The 15,517-nt window shown below is 34.7% G+C and overlaps 1 long non-coding RNA gene across 3 annotated transcripts in view; it reads left to right on the top strand.

The window, feature by feature from the left end:
• The window catches only part of LOC111090118, a 63,589-nt gene that overhangs the window by 40,822 nt on the left and 7,250 nt on the right, over positions 1–15,517 (top strand). The window contains exons 1-2 of one of the 3 annotated variants that reach the window (XR_005370929.1): positions 7,622–7,955; positions 9,296–9,527. This is a non-coding gene — a long non-coding RNA (uncharacterized LOC111090118). Of the gene's footprint in view, positions 1–7,621; positions 7,956–9,295; positions 9,528–15,517 lie in introns of those variants that run through there. The other 2 variants (XR_005370928.1, XR_005370930.1) reach the window with 2 other exon arrangements.

The raw sequence follows: 15,517 nt of genomic DNA, 5'->3' as shown, positions 1-15,517 counted from the left end.
AGTGATTCTTTTTTAGCTACAGAGAAATATTTACCACCAACCTTCCAACCTCTGCATACACACCATTCCTACCCTAACCCGAATCGCATTCTCTCTGAATGGTAGAAGCATTATTCATCAATTCACCCTCTCACCCTTTTGACAAAGAGAAACATTTAAACTTTTCCCATCTAAAATAAATAAGCAAAACACACACACACACACACACACACACACACACACACACACACAATTACTGCCTACTGAGTCATCTTCTTGTTCTGTTAGCAGAAAGCTTCCAAAAGAGAGGTCAGTCTAAAATCACACATTCCGACTTCATCTGGCTTGTTTCACTACCCAACAGGTACAGGATTTACTTCCTAATCTAGGTTCTGCTTCTTTTCTTTACTGTCTCTTATCATTGCTTCACAGCTGTCTTGAGTAATGACTGGCTTCCTGAATGTTCCATGCTGTCATGCTTCTGTACTTTTACACATACAATTTCCTCTCCATGAAAAGTCTCCATCATCTTCTCTATCTTGTGAAGTCCTTACCTTTTTAAAAATGACTCAGATAAGTAGAGGATACAACTCTTGATCTTGGGGTGATGAGTTGATGCCCTACATTGGGAGTAAGTAAATCTTACTAAAAAAAAAGAATAAAATAAAATAAAATAAAAAGACTCAGTCTAAGGCTTCATTTCCAGGTTATGTTTCCTTCTTGACTGAGTGACTGACTTATATTTGTGCTTCTTTAGAATTCTCTAGATATTTATATTCCTTTAAATCTCATAAGTTGTGTGTTATGGTCCAGAATGTGGTCTATCTTGGTGAATGTTCTACATGAGTTTTAGAAGAATGTATTCTGCTGCCATTGGATGAAGTAGTCTATACATATCTATTATATTCAGTTAATTGATGGTCTTGTTGAGTTCAACTATGTCCTTCCTGATTTTCTACCTGCTGGGTCTATACCTTTCTGAGAGGGGTATTGAATACTTCAGTTATGACAGTGGATTCATCTATTTCAACTTACAGTTTTATCAGTTCTTGCCTCACGTAGTTTGATGCTCCATTGTGAAGTGCATTCATGTTAAGGTTTGTTATGTAGAATTGAGCTCTTTATCATTATGTAATGCCCTCCTTTTCCCCTAATGACTTCCCTTGCCTTGAAGTCTCCTCTGTCTGAAATTTATATAGCTACTCTTGCTTTCTTTTGACTAATGTTGACATGGCACATTTTCCTCTATTCACTTACTTTTAGTCCATATGTCTCTTTATATTTAAAATGGATTTCTTATAGTAAACACATAGTTAGGTCTTGCTTTTTAATCCAGTGTGATAATCCTTGTCTTTTAACTGGTGTATTTAGAACATTGGTATTCAAAGTAATTACTGATATGGTTGGATTAACATCCACTATATTTGCTACTGTATTTGCTATTTGTTGCCTTTGTTCTTTGATTCTATTTTTGTCTTCCACTCTTTTCCTGATTTTTTTTTGTGGTTTTAATTGAGCATTTTGTATGATTCTATTTTCTTTCCTTTCTTAGCATATCACTTACAGTTCTCTACAGTGGTTGCCTTTGAGTTTATAATACACATTTACAAGGATTCCAAGTCCACTTTCAAGTAACCCCATATCAAGTGTTACCGTAAATAACATTACACTAAGCATAATTACTTGATGAAAATAATTCTGATTCCTCTCTCCCATCTTGTATCATTGGTGCCATTTATTTTCACTTATACATATATACACATACATATATACAAAAACATATGTCATAATATATATCATACAGAGACATATCATTGAATATATTGTTGATATTACTACTTTGAACAAACTATTGTCTGTTAGATCCATTAAGTGTAGGAAAATAAGAGTTTGTATTTTAACTTCACTCATTCTTTCTCAGATGCTCTTTATTTATGTAGATAGGAGTTTCCAACCTATATTATTTTCCTTCTCTCTAAAGAACTTAACACTGTTTGCAAAGCAGATCTACTGGCAACCAGTTCTCTCAATTTCTGTTTGTCTGGAAAAGTCCTTATTTCTTCTTCATTTTTTTTTAAGATTTTAAAATTTATTTATTTATTTTAGCGGGGTGGGGAAAGAGAGCAGCCAGAGGGGCAGAGGAAGAGGGAGAGAGAATCCCAAGCAGACTCTCTGCTGGGCCCAGAGCCTTGTGTGGGGCTCAATTCCATGACCTGTGATCATGACCTGAGCCAAAATCAAGAGTCCAATGCTGAATTGACTAAGCCATCCAGGCCCCCCTGCCCTTCCTGGTTAAAGGATAATTACACTGGATACAGAATTCTGGGTTGGTGGGTTTTTTTATCTCAACATCCAAGTCATTCTTGTTTGCACTGTCCACGAGGAAAAGCTAACTGTGATTGTTATCTTTGCTCCTCCATAAGCAAGGTGGTTTTTGTCTTTGATTTCTTTCAGTAACGTTTTTATCTTTAATTTTCTGCAGTTTGAAAGTGATATGTCTAGGTGTAGTCTTGACTTTAGCCTTGCTCAATATTCTCTGGGCTTCCTGGGTCTGTGGTTTGGTTTGGAGACTTTATTTTGGAGAAATTCTGTTATTAATTGTCCAATATTTCTTCTCTACTTTCCTCTTTATTTTTCTGGAACTACCATCATGCCTATGCTATGCTTTTTGTACTTGTCTTACAGTTCCCAGTTATTTTGCTGTTGTTTTTCTCAAGACTTTATTTCCTTCCTTTTCAGTTTCAGGAGTTTCTATTGAGACGTTTTCAGACTCAGCCAAATTCAGTGTCCTAATAAGCCCATCAAAGCCACTCTTCATTTTTATTACAGTGTTTTTCATCACTAGCATTTCTTTTTAGTTCCTTCTTAGGATTTCTATCTTTCTGTATACATTGGCCATCTCTTCTTCCATGTTGCCTACTTTATCCATTATAGCTTTCGGCATACTATTATTTTAAATTCCTGTTCTGATAATTTAACATCCCTGCTATATTTGCTTTGTCTCCCTAAATTGCTGGGGCTTTTGCTTTCTGGTATGCCTTGCAATCTTTTCTTGATGTACTTGATAAGAGAATTGCTATAAGTAGGCCTTCAGGGAATTTTTCTCTCATATTTACTCTGAAACTTGGTTAAGCTCCTAGAGGTAAAATTCACAAAATTGTTGAGACACTCCCTATGATTGAATCCCCCTGGAGTTTTCTATTTTAAAAAAAAAATTAAAAAAAAAAATTTGTTTCAAGTTTTTCTTGTTAGTTAACGTATTCTAGTTAGTTAACATATAGTGTAATATTGGTTTCAGGAGTAGAATTCAGTGATTCATCATTTACATATAACACCCAGTTCTCATCACAACAAGTCCCCTCTTAATACCCATCATTCACTTAGCTCATCTCTCCCCTCTAGCAACACTCAGTGTGTTCTCTATAGTTAAGAGTCTCTTATGGTTTGCCCTTTTTCTTTTTATCTTTTTCCTTCTTTCCCTATGTTCATCTGTTTTGTTCCTTAAATTCCACATATAAATGAAATCATGTGATATTTGTGTTTTTCTGACTGAGTTGTTTTGCTTAGCATAATATACTCTAACTCCACCCACATAGTTACAAATGGCAAGATTTCATTCTTTTTGATGCCCAAGTAATAAGTCATTATATAAATAAATATATACATACATACATACCACATCTTCTTAATCCATTCGTCTATTGATGGATATTTTGACTCTTTCCATAATTTGGCTATTGATGATAATGATGCTATAAACATCAGAGTGCATGTGGCCCTTCAAATCAGCATTTTTGTATCCTTTGTGCAAATACCTAGTAATATGATTGCTGGATCTTAGGGAAGTTCTATTTCTAACTTTTAGAGGAACCTCAATACTGTTTTCCAGCATGGCAGCACCACTTTGCATTCCCATCAATAGTTCAAAAGGATTCCCCTTTCTCCACATCCTTGCCAACATCTATTGTTTCCTGTGTTGTTAATTGTAGCCATTCTGACAAATGTGAGGTGGTCTGGCATCGTGGTATTGATTTGTGTTTCCCTGATGATCAGTGATATGGAGCATTTCTTCCTGTGTCTGTTGGCCATCTGCATGTCTTCTTTGGAAAAATGTCTATTCATGTCTTCTGCCCATTTCGTAACTGGATTATTTGTTTTTTTTGGGTGTTGAGTTTGATAAGTTCTTTATAAACTTTGGGTGCTAACTCTTTATCAGTTAACTCTCTGACTTGTCCATACTGAGCCTCCAGCAGTTTATCAGCTACAGTTAAAGTTTCCTACCCTGACACTGGTTTCAGTGGCTATTTCTACTCTAGGAACATCATGACTCTCTGTATTCTTCTGTCTGTCTCTCTAATCTTGGGGGCTTTGGTTTGTCCTGTGTCCACCACTCTATCATATATTCTAGAAAAGTCATTGATTTTTTTTTTTTTAGTCTATTTAGCTTTTTACTTACTGTTATGGTGGAATAGGGGTTTCTAAGCTCTGCAGAATCAGAAACAAGAAGTCTTGGCTATCTCTATAATGGCATTTATAATCCACTATAAGTGCTAGCTATTTATTTCCTTGTCTTCCCGGAATGTAAGCTCCTTAATAGCACAGACTTGTGTCACTACCCCTTATACCCAAGGCCTAGCTCAGGACACTTCTCATAATAGACTCAAAAAAATGTTTGTGGAATGAATGAAAGAATGATTACAAAAAATATATTGCAAGATGGTTGCATGTGATTTTGTATCAAATACAATATACAGAAATGGCTGTTGTAGAAAATATATTTGATTAAAAAGTTTATCAATCTGTTAAACTAGGCACAATAGAAACCATACCTTTTAAGTGAAGTAAAAAAGAGATTCTACATCAGTCAAAAGAAACTGTTCATGATTAATGCACAGTACATTCTGCCCATTTTCAATGCTCACAAGTGATATGAAACAAATGATAGATGATAGATAGGTGATCAATCAGAGGTATACAAAGGAAAAAAGAACAGAAACAAAGATGGAGACAGAACAAATGTATTCAATGTTAAAATAAAGCTGTTGTTTCCTGCAGAAATAGCATTATGAAAAAGCTGGGAAGATTGGATGTATATGAACAAATATGACTTAAGAGATGACGATTATGAAGAAAGAAAAAGCCTTAGGATCCATTGAAATTGATGAAACTATAGAATGTAATGGTTATCTTGCAGAAAATGAAGAAAGATAAAAACATAGCTTCCAAAATAATAATCAATTTGGTAGGCAAAACATCCTTTCTACAATACGCTAAAATATTTTGAAGTTTTTTGAGCTATGTTGCGCTATAGAGAAATGAACACGTCTTTTAAAAAAATACTTATTTGAATTTATTAATTAGCATATAATGTATTATTGCTTTCAGAGGTAGAGGTCAGTGATTCATCTGTCTTATATAACACCCGGCGCTCATTGCCTCACGTGCCCTCTTTAATGTCCATCACCCAGTTATCCCATCGCCCCACCATAAGACCTGTATTCATGTACAAGATCCATTACTTACTAATCGAAAAATTGTATCACTTTGGCATATTATTTTTTTTTCTCCTTAGACTTCAGTTATCTGTTCAATGAAGATAGTTCCTACCTTGAAAACTGATTTTCAGTTGTAGCAATATATGTGCTAACTGGGAATCAGTAAATTGCAGTTACATTTAGAATGATATTAGAACATCATATATTGCTTTATGTCACAGCATACACACACATACACATTTGTGAATAACTGCTATTTGTGTCTCTAACATTGTTCTTACTCTGAGGTCCAAGTCCATATTCCCGACTACCTAATGATTACACAGTCTTCAGGAAGTGAGCATGCCTAGAAGTAAACTCCTGTTTTTCTCTGCAATTTGAAGCATCAAGGTCATAGCTGGATACATTTTATCAGTGAGTCAGATCTGAGCATATTTGTGAGTGCGAGACCAAAAACCAGAGTGAAAGTAGAGGACAAGCATTGTGTGAACAATTAATAATTGAGGTGTAACCTCAGTCGGAGAATGAAGGTGTAGGATTTGGGCTGTGAAAGAGGTGGGGGTGACTGGGTTACACAGGATACGTGCATTGGCAAGTTAACCAAAGCACAGGCATGAGAAAAGCCATTAGCTAGAGCAATGGCTTTTTACTAACCCACGTTGCTATTTAAGCAAATTACTGTTTGCAGTGTTCTTTATTTAAGAACATCTTAATATCAAGTATTAAGTGTTTTGAGTGTTAATATAAAAGGAACATCTGATAACCTTTTGCTAACCAGTCTTGCTTGTGTTAGTTGGCTGGCTCAGGTCTTAGTGCAATGCTGAGGGGGTGATAATAGCAGCATTCTTGTCCTACTTCTAACTCAAAAGGGAATACTTTTAATATCACTGCATTTAGAAAATATTTATTGCAGTGATTTTTTTATGTGTTTATAACCTTTATCCTGTCAACCATTATCTTTTGAGATGCCACTTATTTATCATAACTTCACCTGTCTACACGGAAACAAGGTAGCAGGGAAAGCTGTCTTGTTTTGTTTTGTTTTGTTTTGTTTTGTTTTTAATAATGCAAGTGTTTTCAATAACACAAAGTGGAATGAACATTTTGTGTTATTGAAATACTTATGTAATCATTGCCTAAGAGACTAAAATGAGATGAATTCATGATTCATCTGCAACATACAAACTGGTAGGAAAAACGGCTTTGGTTTAAAAAGGCTGAACATTTTTGATGAGGAAAGGCATAAGCCCCTGAAATGAAATATTTTGCAATTCTAATTAGAGACCTATCACAGTAAATCCTTTAGTTGCCATTTTCATATTTGCATATATATTTCAGACTTACAAATATATTCAGAATAATCCCTCAAGAAATCCTTCTCTCTTCACTCCAAATAAGGCTCTTACATTTACAACCCTAAATTACTTAAATATTAATTAGTTCTAAGATTAAACGTACTAATAATATCACAGGGTCATTTTTGAGATGAGTCACTCTATTTTTATTTGGTTCAGTTAAATTCAAGTTTGTATTGTCAATTCTTGTCTGAAGTTTATGCACACTCTTGGAAAGACTAGATATTAAACATAATTTATTTAAATAAAAAATAAAGTAATTTAAAGTAGTTTAAATTTAAATTGAGATTTAATATTAATATAAGAAAACAAAAACTAATTTGTCAAGCAATTAAGAAATGCTAACATAAGGTAGTTAAGAGCATGGACTTCACAAGTTTGGTTCTTTGCTATGGCACTTCTTTGATGTGTGACCTTGGATAAATAGATTAACCTCTGTGCTTCAGTTTCCTTTTCTGTACAATGAAGATATTAATAATATCTCACACAAAGAGAGGTATTTTGAGAATTTTAATGTGAGAATGTAACTATCTTAGAGTATTCTAGACATGGCAGTCTATAAATTTTGACTATTTGTTATTATCATCATTGCCGTAATGTCATGAAATAGGTGACAAATTATGATTCTTATGGTATCTTTTTAAAAAGATTTATTTATTTATTTTTGAGAGAGAGATAGAGAGTAAGAATGAGCAGGGGGAGGGACAGAGGGAGAGAAGGAAAGAATCTCAAGTAGACTCCCTGCAGAACGTGGAGCTGGATGGGGCGGGGGAGGGTGTTCCATCTCATGCTGCAAAGATCATGACCTGAGCTGAAATCAAGAGGCAGATGCTTAACTGACTGAGCCACCCAGGTATCCTTGATTCTTCTAGTATCTTTAGTATAGTTCATATTAATGTTTTTCTTGTTCATACTAATGTTTTAATGAGACAGCATATACGGTTGCTATAGAAACCATGATGTGAATTTGTTGTCTTCAATGAACAGAATTTCAAGGATAATATGACATTATTATTATTTGTCACAATTAAAAATAAAGTAATGGAGGCACATGGAACAAGAGATTCCCTAACAAGACTAAAATGGTGTCTACTATCTTTACCAGCTAGAATTTCTATAAGCTAAGGTAAGTACACTCATATTTCTCTGTGCTTCATAATTGGCAACCCTATTATCTATCCTGTGTTAGTCTTCTTTTGGGAAAAATGCTCAAGTTCAGTTCCCATTGCCATAACAACAGACTACTCTCCCTAAAACAAGATATGCTCTGACTCAAAGTAAAATTGTTTCCATGGAAACTGCTACATATTTAAGTACAGCAGTCTGGTTTTTAATCAGTAAAATTGTCTTTTGTCAAAAAGCAATCACGTATTGCTGCTAATATAACTACATGTATTGTGGGGAGTATGGTAAATAAATAAAGTAAAATCGGTTCTCACAAAAATAAAAACAAGATTGATTAGCCCTTTTTAATAGTCACAGTTTTCCTGTTCATGAAATAAAAATCTCCATCATATATACATGTGCCAGTACATAACACATCTCTGTACTGAATATATTGAGTATAAAATATTCCTATTTCTTATATTTGGACCACATTTAAATAAAATCCTCATCATTGAAAATGAAACCGTCCCATGGTCCAAATCTGTTTCCTGGGTATTCCCTTCATTCCCATTTACTTGCTTTACTGATGGCTCTTTCTAATGTGGAAGGTAAAAGGGTGTAACTATGGTTAACATTTGAAATTGGAAGTGGTTGGCTTGTTGACATGGTCTCTCAAGTAGAAAAAGGTGGAGGACAGTTTCTCTTAAGTAATGTTCTGGTGAATTCTAATTTCCTATTTACCACCGTGATCGGTATTTAGGTGGAATTATGTTTGATTCCTGATCTGTGGTTTTTCTAGCCATGTGACTTTGGGCTTAATTTTTTCATTCGCAAAGTGGAGTTAATATGCCTACCCCGTGGATTATTGAGAGAATTAGATGAGACAAGGCATGCAGGAGGCTTAATACGTGTGTTATCTCACCTACCAATGCCTAGCGCATAGAGTGCGCTTAGTGGCTAAGAGCAGCTCTCATTATTCCCATTATCATGAATCTGACTTGAATCCTAACAGAAAAGGAAGTTATAAGTTACTGGTATTGCATATATACAGCTCCTCAACAATAATTTTTTTCATTCTTTCATCTTATTTTTATAGCATAAAGATGTCTATAAAATCTAAATACATAATATAGATTATGTGGTAATATAATAAAATAGTTTTTCAGCGAGATTGAAGTTAAAATACTTGATATAAGTTTATTTTAATCACTTTTTTTTTTAAGATGAATGAATCCATCTTTTACTTTTCTCTCACAATTCCAATTGCATCCAGCAGATCAGATAACTTTAGGCTGAAATATATCTCAGATTTTCTAGGACAGTCTTGAATTTAAATATCCTGTTTCATTGTTCCCATAGGTATAGCTGTACCTGTCAGGCACTGTGTCCTGATTTTGGGGTAAAAAATATTGTCACTGTAAACGCAAGACGTGTACCGTCCCTGACTTTGGCACTGGCAGGTAATTGTAGTCAGGATTCCAGGTCTCGGAGTGCAGATGGCACCTCAGCAGGGTCATTGTGCTGCCACAAAACACACTGGCAAAGTCCCATGACACCAGCCTACCCGACGACAAGCTTCAGAGGACAGCAGGTGACTCGTATTTATCTTTTTATTTGTTTCCATGGAAAAGACACAAAGGGCAGGTTGTCAACACCTAAATAATTGACAGCCAAATCTCTGCTGTATGGTTCAGTTTTAACAATGTTATTAGGTCTGGTACTGGCGAATTATTTCACTGATAGTGGACTAAAATAACACTAAGGATGACCCTCTCCCTGCTATATGCTCCCTGTTCGGAGAGAAGAACAAAGAATCAGAAAAATCGCTTCTGAGAGATCATCTAGATGAAATTCAAATCCTTCTTTTGATTGGCCAGAGAAAGAGAGAGGTCATACAAGGTTGAGACCACATTCCTCATTCTCCTGGGACACTGAGCCCCTAACTTTAAAGCAGTCTTCAGTTCCTCTCTTCCAATTCTTCTGATTATGGGCAACTATTTGAGATTTCATGAAAAAATGATCTATGCATCGATATTTTCAAAAGGTTTGAGGCAAAGAGCAGACAAGATCAAGGGTGCTGGAAATTCTCTCACAGGAAGGGAAGGATTTAGACTAGAATAGAAGGGAGAATGACTGTGTAATAGAAGGAAAATTATGGTTCTTGGGTAGGCATAAATAAAAAGCAGGCTAGATTAAAGAAGGATGTATGGAATAAGTCTCTCAGTCGGTAAAGCTGGTGTATTAGTTGCCTAGGGCTGCATAACAAATTACCCCAAACTCTAAGGCTTATAGCAATAGGAATTTATTGTTTCACTGTCCTGGGAGCTAGAAGTCTGAAATTGAGGTGTCGGCAGGGCCATGTTCTCTCTGAAGTTTCTATGGGAGGATCTTTCCTTGTCTCTTTCTAGCTTCTGGTGATGGATGTCAATCCTGGGTGTTCCTTGACTTGTAGGGGCATCACGCTAATCTCCACCTCTGTCTTCACATGGTTTTCACCTTCCGGGTCTATTTCTGTGCTTCTTTTCTTATAAAGACACCAGTCATATTGGATTAGAAACATGCTAATCCTGTCCGATCTTATTACACTTCCAATGACCATATTTCCAAATGATCACATTCTGGGTTTCCGGCAGGGTCAAGAGTTTGGAGGGAGACTGTTCAATCTAGGACCTCTGATGTTCTTTTTACTCCCCACATCTTATCCCCTATGGTAAAAGATTGGGAAGAGCTGGAGATATTTTCAGAGTACAAGCCAAAGGCCAGTACTCAGGATTGCATCAAAGAGTACCCTGGAGGGAGAAGGATGCCATGAAAATATATAACCACAATTTGATTGTGTAATTGTGGACTGGCCGGCAGACTTGGAAGATAAACAGTAATAAATAGTTAACTCTCCAACAAGCTTGATTTTATTTCACAAAACACATGATCAATGGAAGCAACACATACTTAGACTTAATTTAGTGTTCTGGTCAACGAGTTGCTTTTCTAAGAATTTTTGTGAATACATAAGGTTAAATTTGCCTCATTTCATTACCACAAATGTCAAGTGAGATAACATTAATGCATGGCACCTAACCAAATAATTCCCATTAGTTCTTTTCTCTTTCTCTTTGTATGACTATATTCATGCCTTGGTGTGGTCCAATACCAGGGGTCTCTGCCTCTTGTGGTAAAGGTTTTACATTTATTTAATACAGGTCAGAAATAAGACAATTTTATTTCTTTGAAACAAAAGTCAAATAATTCCTAGAATTCTCTGAGATAGAATTCAGTTCTGTTGAATTCTAGCCACATAGTGAAATTGAAAGAGAACCTGTTGAATTTATTTTTCATTCTCTTTTTCTTCATACAAATGTCTCTTCATTTAGAAAAGAAACACTTATAAACTACTCTATTAGATTGATTTGACTAAAAATGTTTGATAGAGCCTGTTCTATCATCTATCTATCTATCTATCATCTATCTCTATCATCTATTTATCTCTATCATCTATCATCTATCTATTATCCATCTATATCTATCTATCTATCATCTATCTATCTATCTATCTATCTATCTATCTATCATCTATCTATCTATCTATCTATCTATCATCTATCTATCATCATCATCATCATCATCTATCTATATCATGTATCTATCTATTATCTACCTATCATCTATCATCTATCTATCTATCTATCTATCTATCTATCTATCTATCTATCATCTACCATCTGTATTACATAAGCCAAATAGTTCACTGCCTTGTGAGGATATAAATAGCTGGTATCCAGTTTAAGCTTATAGTCTCCCATGTATCTGCTTGCCTCTGAGCAGGTGTTTATAACTGAGGGTCTGCCCTAAACCTTAGAATTTAGCTGCATTGATGTGCAGCTTCTTCATCTATTCTTTGTATCCTATTCCTCCCACTGAATTCTAGAAACCAAGGATTCGTGCTGCACGGAACTGCTCTGCTATTATCAAACTGCTGAGTGGGAGGCTAGAGCAGTGCATATAAGTAAATCTGGTAAACAGTGTTTAAAATTAGTATGTGACAAGTACAATTTTTTTTCTTTTTCATGGCTTCCCTTGGGCATTAATTAAATACAGCATTTTCAAGCATTTTCTCATACAGAATCATTTCCTCCTATGTATTAAAATATTCAGACTGTGAATGCAACAGACAGCAATATTAAATTCTAATGACTATTTCTGAAATAGCAAGGAGTTGGGTCATACCCAGTCTGTAACAGACACCGGTAAAATTGAAATATTTTTCCATTAACATGCAGATGAGTCAAGTTTGAGGATTACTTCATTTGTGGAAGAGTTTCTTTTTTTCATAATGGGGAGTTAAAATTAGGGCAGGTTGCTACTACCCTTGGAAAAAAAATTTTGTTTCTCTCTGTCTCCTTCCTGCCCCCTCCCTCTTTCTCATTTCTTCCTCTCTCTCTTTCTTACCTTCCCTCTTCCCTCCTTCCTTCCTTTTTTCTTCCTGTTTTCTTCTCTCCATCCACCTCCTCTCTCCCTCTCTCTTTCTTGAATACAGATACTTGAATTCTGCAGTTATATTGATCAATGTGCCTTATCTTTCTATCACATATGAGAATGAATAGCAATTACTAAAAATAATATAAAATTGAATATTAGAATTGAAAAGAAAAACCTGCTTCATTTTTCTTGCTATGAAAATCATTTATGTTTTATAAAAACACATTGCTATTAATAGTAACGTAATTATTTCTATATATTGACTTTAAATCTTTCCACAGACATACAATTTAATTAATGTTTATTTCACACACAACATATGTTTATGAAAGTAAATTTCTGACAATCAGTCCTTGACTTAAAATCATGTTGTTGTTGTTATTTTTCAAAAACAGTATTTTGAAATTTCATACTTAAAAGCACGTACACACACACAAGATTCATTTTGATGAGTGCTGAAAATCTTTCAGATACACTCTTGCATCTAGAAATAAATACTAAGTGGCTGGTTTTATCTGTACATTGAGTTATTCTATCTGAAAAAATGTCCTATCTGCCATGTGCCAAACACTGACACACTGCTTTGTGTTATAGAGGCTGCAAAAAAGGCAGTTTCCTGTTTTCATGGATTTTAAACCTGCTACTATATGTAATATACCAGCATATATTATCTATAATTCAAGTATGAAAGTGTCCATGGGCAGAGGATGTAAACACATAAACAGCTGCAAAACAGAGGAGGTTTCTAGAATCTATTTGGCATGAATATGAGGAAAGAGAGAATTTCTGGAAAAAAAAAAAACAACTATGAGGCAAATGATAGATTTGTACCAATGAAAAAGAACCATAAATCAGCATGACCTAAAAATACAGAAAAAAATTAGAAGATTGAGTTTCAATTAGTGGCTGGCTGAGTGTGTTTTGATGAGCACTTCCTATGGTCTCTGCATTGTTCTTGGGGAATGGAAACAGGTGCTAGATTATTGAGGTATGTTCTCTTACACTGATTATGAACATATTTTTTGAAAAGCAATGAAGTAGGGTAAAACTGAAATAACGTTTATTCTGTCATAGTAGTTTACTCTGCCAATCAAATAAAAAAGTCTTATTCACAGGATAATACATTCCGCTGAAGAATCCATTTAACTCAAAAAGTAACAGACTTTTTCTGGTATCATTCTTACGTCTATAGAAAATTGGTTCTGATAACAAGAGATAGCTCGTATAGAAAATGTTCCAAAAACAAGGAAAATACTCTGATTATCTCTAATGAGACCAAGTGGATTGAGATTAAATGACACCTTTTCTGAAAAATTAACACAAACACACAACTCTTAGAGTCACCAACAAACAAGAATAGGCTATTCTCTACGCCAAGACAATCAGATGAAAAAATATTTATAATCTTTTTATCTCTTTTTTGTTACCATCCTCACCTGCCCACTTCTCAAAGCATATTTGTCCACCATGGATGAGATAATCACATGTGCACATTTTTAAAAAGATTTTATCTATTTATTCACGAGAAACACAGAGGCAGAGAGGCAGAGACATAGGCAGAGGGAGAAGCAGGCTCCATGCAGGAGCCCGATGTGGGACTAGATGTGGGGACTCCAGGATCATGCCCTGAGCCAAAGGCAGATGCTCAACCACTGAGCGACCCCGGAGCCCCATATGTTGCCTATAATATAAGCAATTTCCACAGTTAGAATAAATCCATGGTTAAGGCATAACTGGGCCCGTGTTACCTTTAGTTACTATCCATAAGTAATGATATATGGTGATGATCATGGCAATTTAAGTTTCAGGAAAGAATTACTACTTATAGATATTTTCTAATTGGATTCTCTCAGCCATGAGACATAGATGAGGCAGAAATTTTGTATATTATGTCTGTAAAGATAAAAAAAAAAGAGTTATCTTCAATTTGCTGCCCATGCTCAATCATCAAATCAGTTAACAGAGCCGAGTTTAAAGGAAGAGCTTATTTCTCCAAGCACTGGACTTTCTCTTTGACATCACACTGTTATATATGCTTATCCTCTAATCATAGCATATTGTAATTATATTATCTGTCAATAAATCTTTTTAAATGCTATCAGTCAAAATAAAGAATTAAGCCAAGGTAGAGAAATAAATGGTAACCTAGAGCTAAAATTATCTCATTGGAAAAATTATCATCATTCTTTTGGTTACAAAATAATGATATTTCTGTCTTTGATGAAAATAATATGATTGTTTTATTTTGCATAGTCTCAGGGTTTATTTCAAACCATAATGGCCAGCCTTAACGCCTGCTTATACACACATAGTTAAAGCAAGTTTCCCATTTTCCAGCTATGTTCTAATAACTGAACTTGGGGAATTAACTAGTATCAAGAGACTAGTCCAAGGTCATTCTGTAGGTAAATTGAGATTTTAAAAAATCCCAGAGCTCCTATTACATTGCCTAAGTCCTTGAATCATGACATTTCCCTACTGCTACATTACTTAACTGGGCAAAGAGCTGTGCTTTTTGAATGAAAGATCATGCTGTTTTGTGATGCTCAGCATTCGTAATTAATGCACAAATCACTGCCAGTGTATCTTTCAATAAAGATTATTTTAATTAGACCAGTGAAATAATTAAACCTTGATTTTACTAAGTCTAGTCTATACATTGGCTGTTTGAAAATTAATGTAAAAAAGAATCACCAGTACTTGATTTTCCAATTTTCCACATGCATAGTTATAACATTTTGAACTAAGCTACTTGGCAAAATATTTCATTGGAAACATTTCTTCTTCTTAATGAAGATAGGAAGGCAGATTATGTTTTTAATGAGAAGCAGTTAGGTTGATGTGTTTGGATGGCATTTACTAAACTAGCCTATTTAGACAATCTTACCTTATATGATCTACTTACGCATTAGAAGAAATTATAAGCTATGTTTTAGGACCCAAGTAATAAAAAGATTCAAGATGCCTGTTACTTGAAGCATACTGTGAATATGTTGGAATCATTAAATATAAATATTTTTGCTTTTGGATTTATTTTAATTAAGAGGACATCTTTCTTTATTTCCTTTTATGTTTCAAAAGAAAAAATATATTAGGAGAAGGGTA

The sequence above is a fragment of the Canis lupus genome, chromosome 15, assembly GCF_011100685.1.
Source record: "Canis lupus familiaris isolate Mischka breed German Shepherd chromosome 15, alternate assembly UU_Cfam_GSD_1.0, whole genome shotgun sequence".
Taxonomy (NCBI): Eukaryota; Metazoa; Chordata; class Mammalia; order Carnivora; family Canidae; genus Canis; species Canis lupus.
This window is presented reverse-complemented; position numbering and strand designations above follow the sequence as displayed.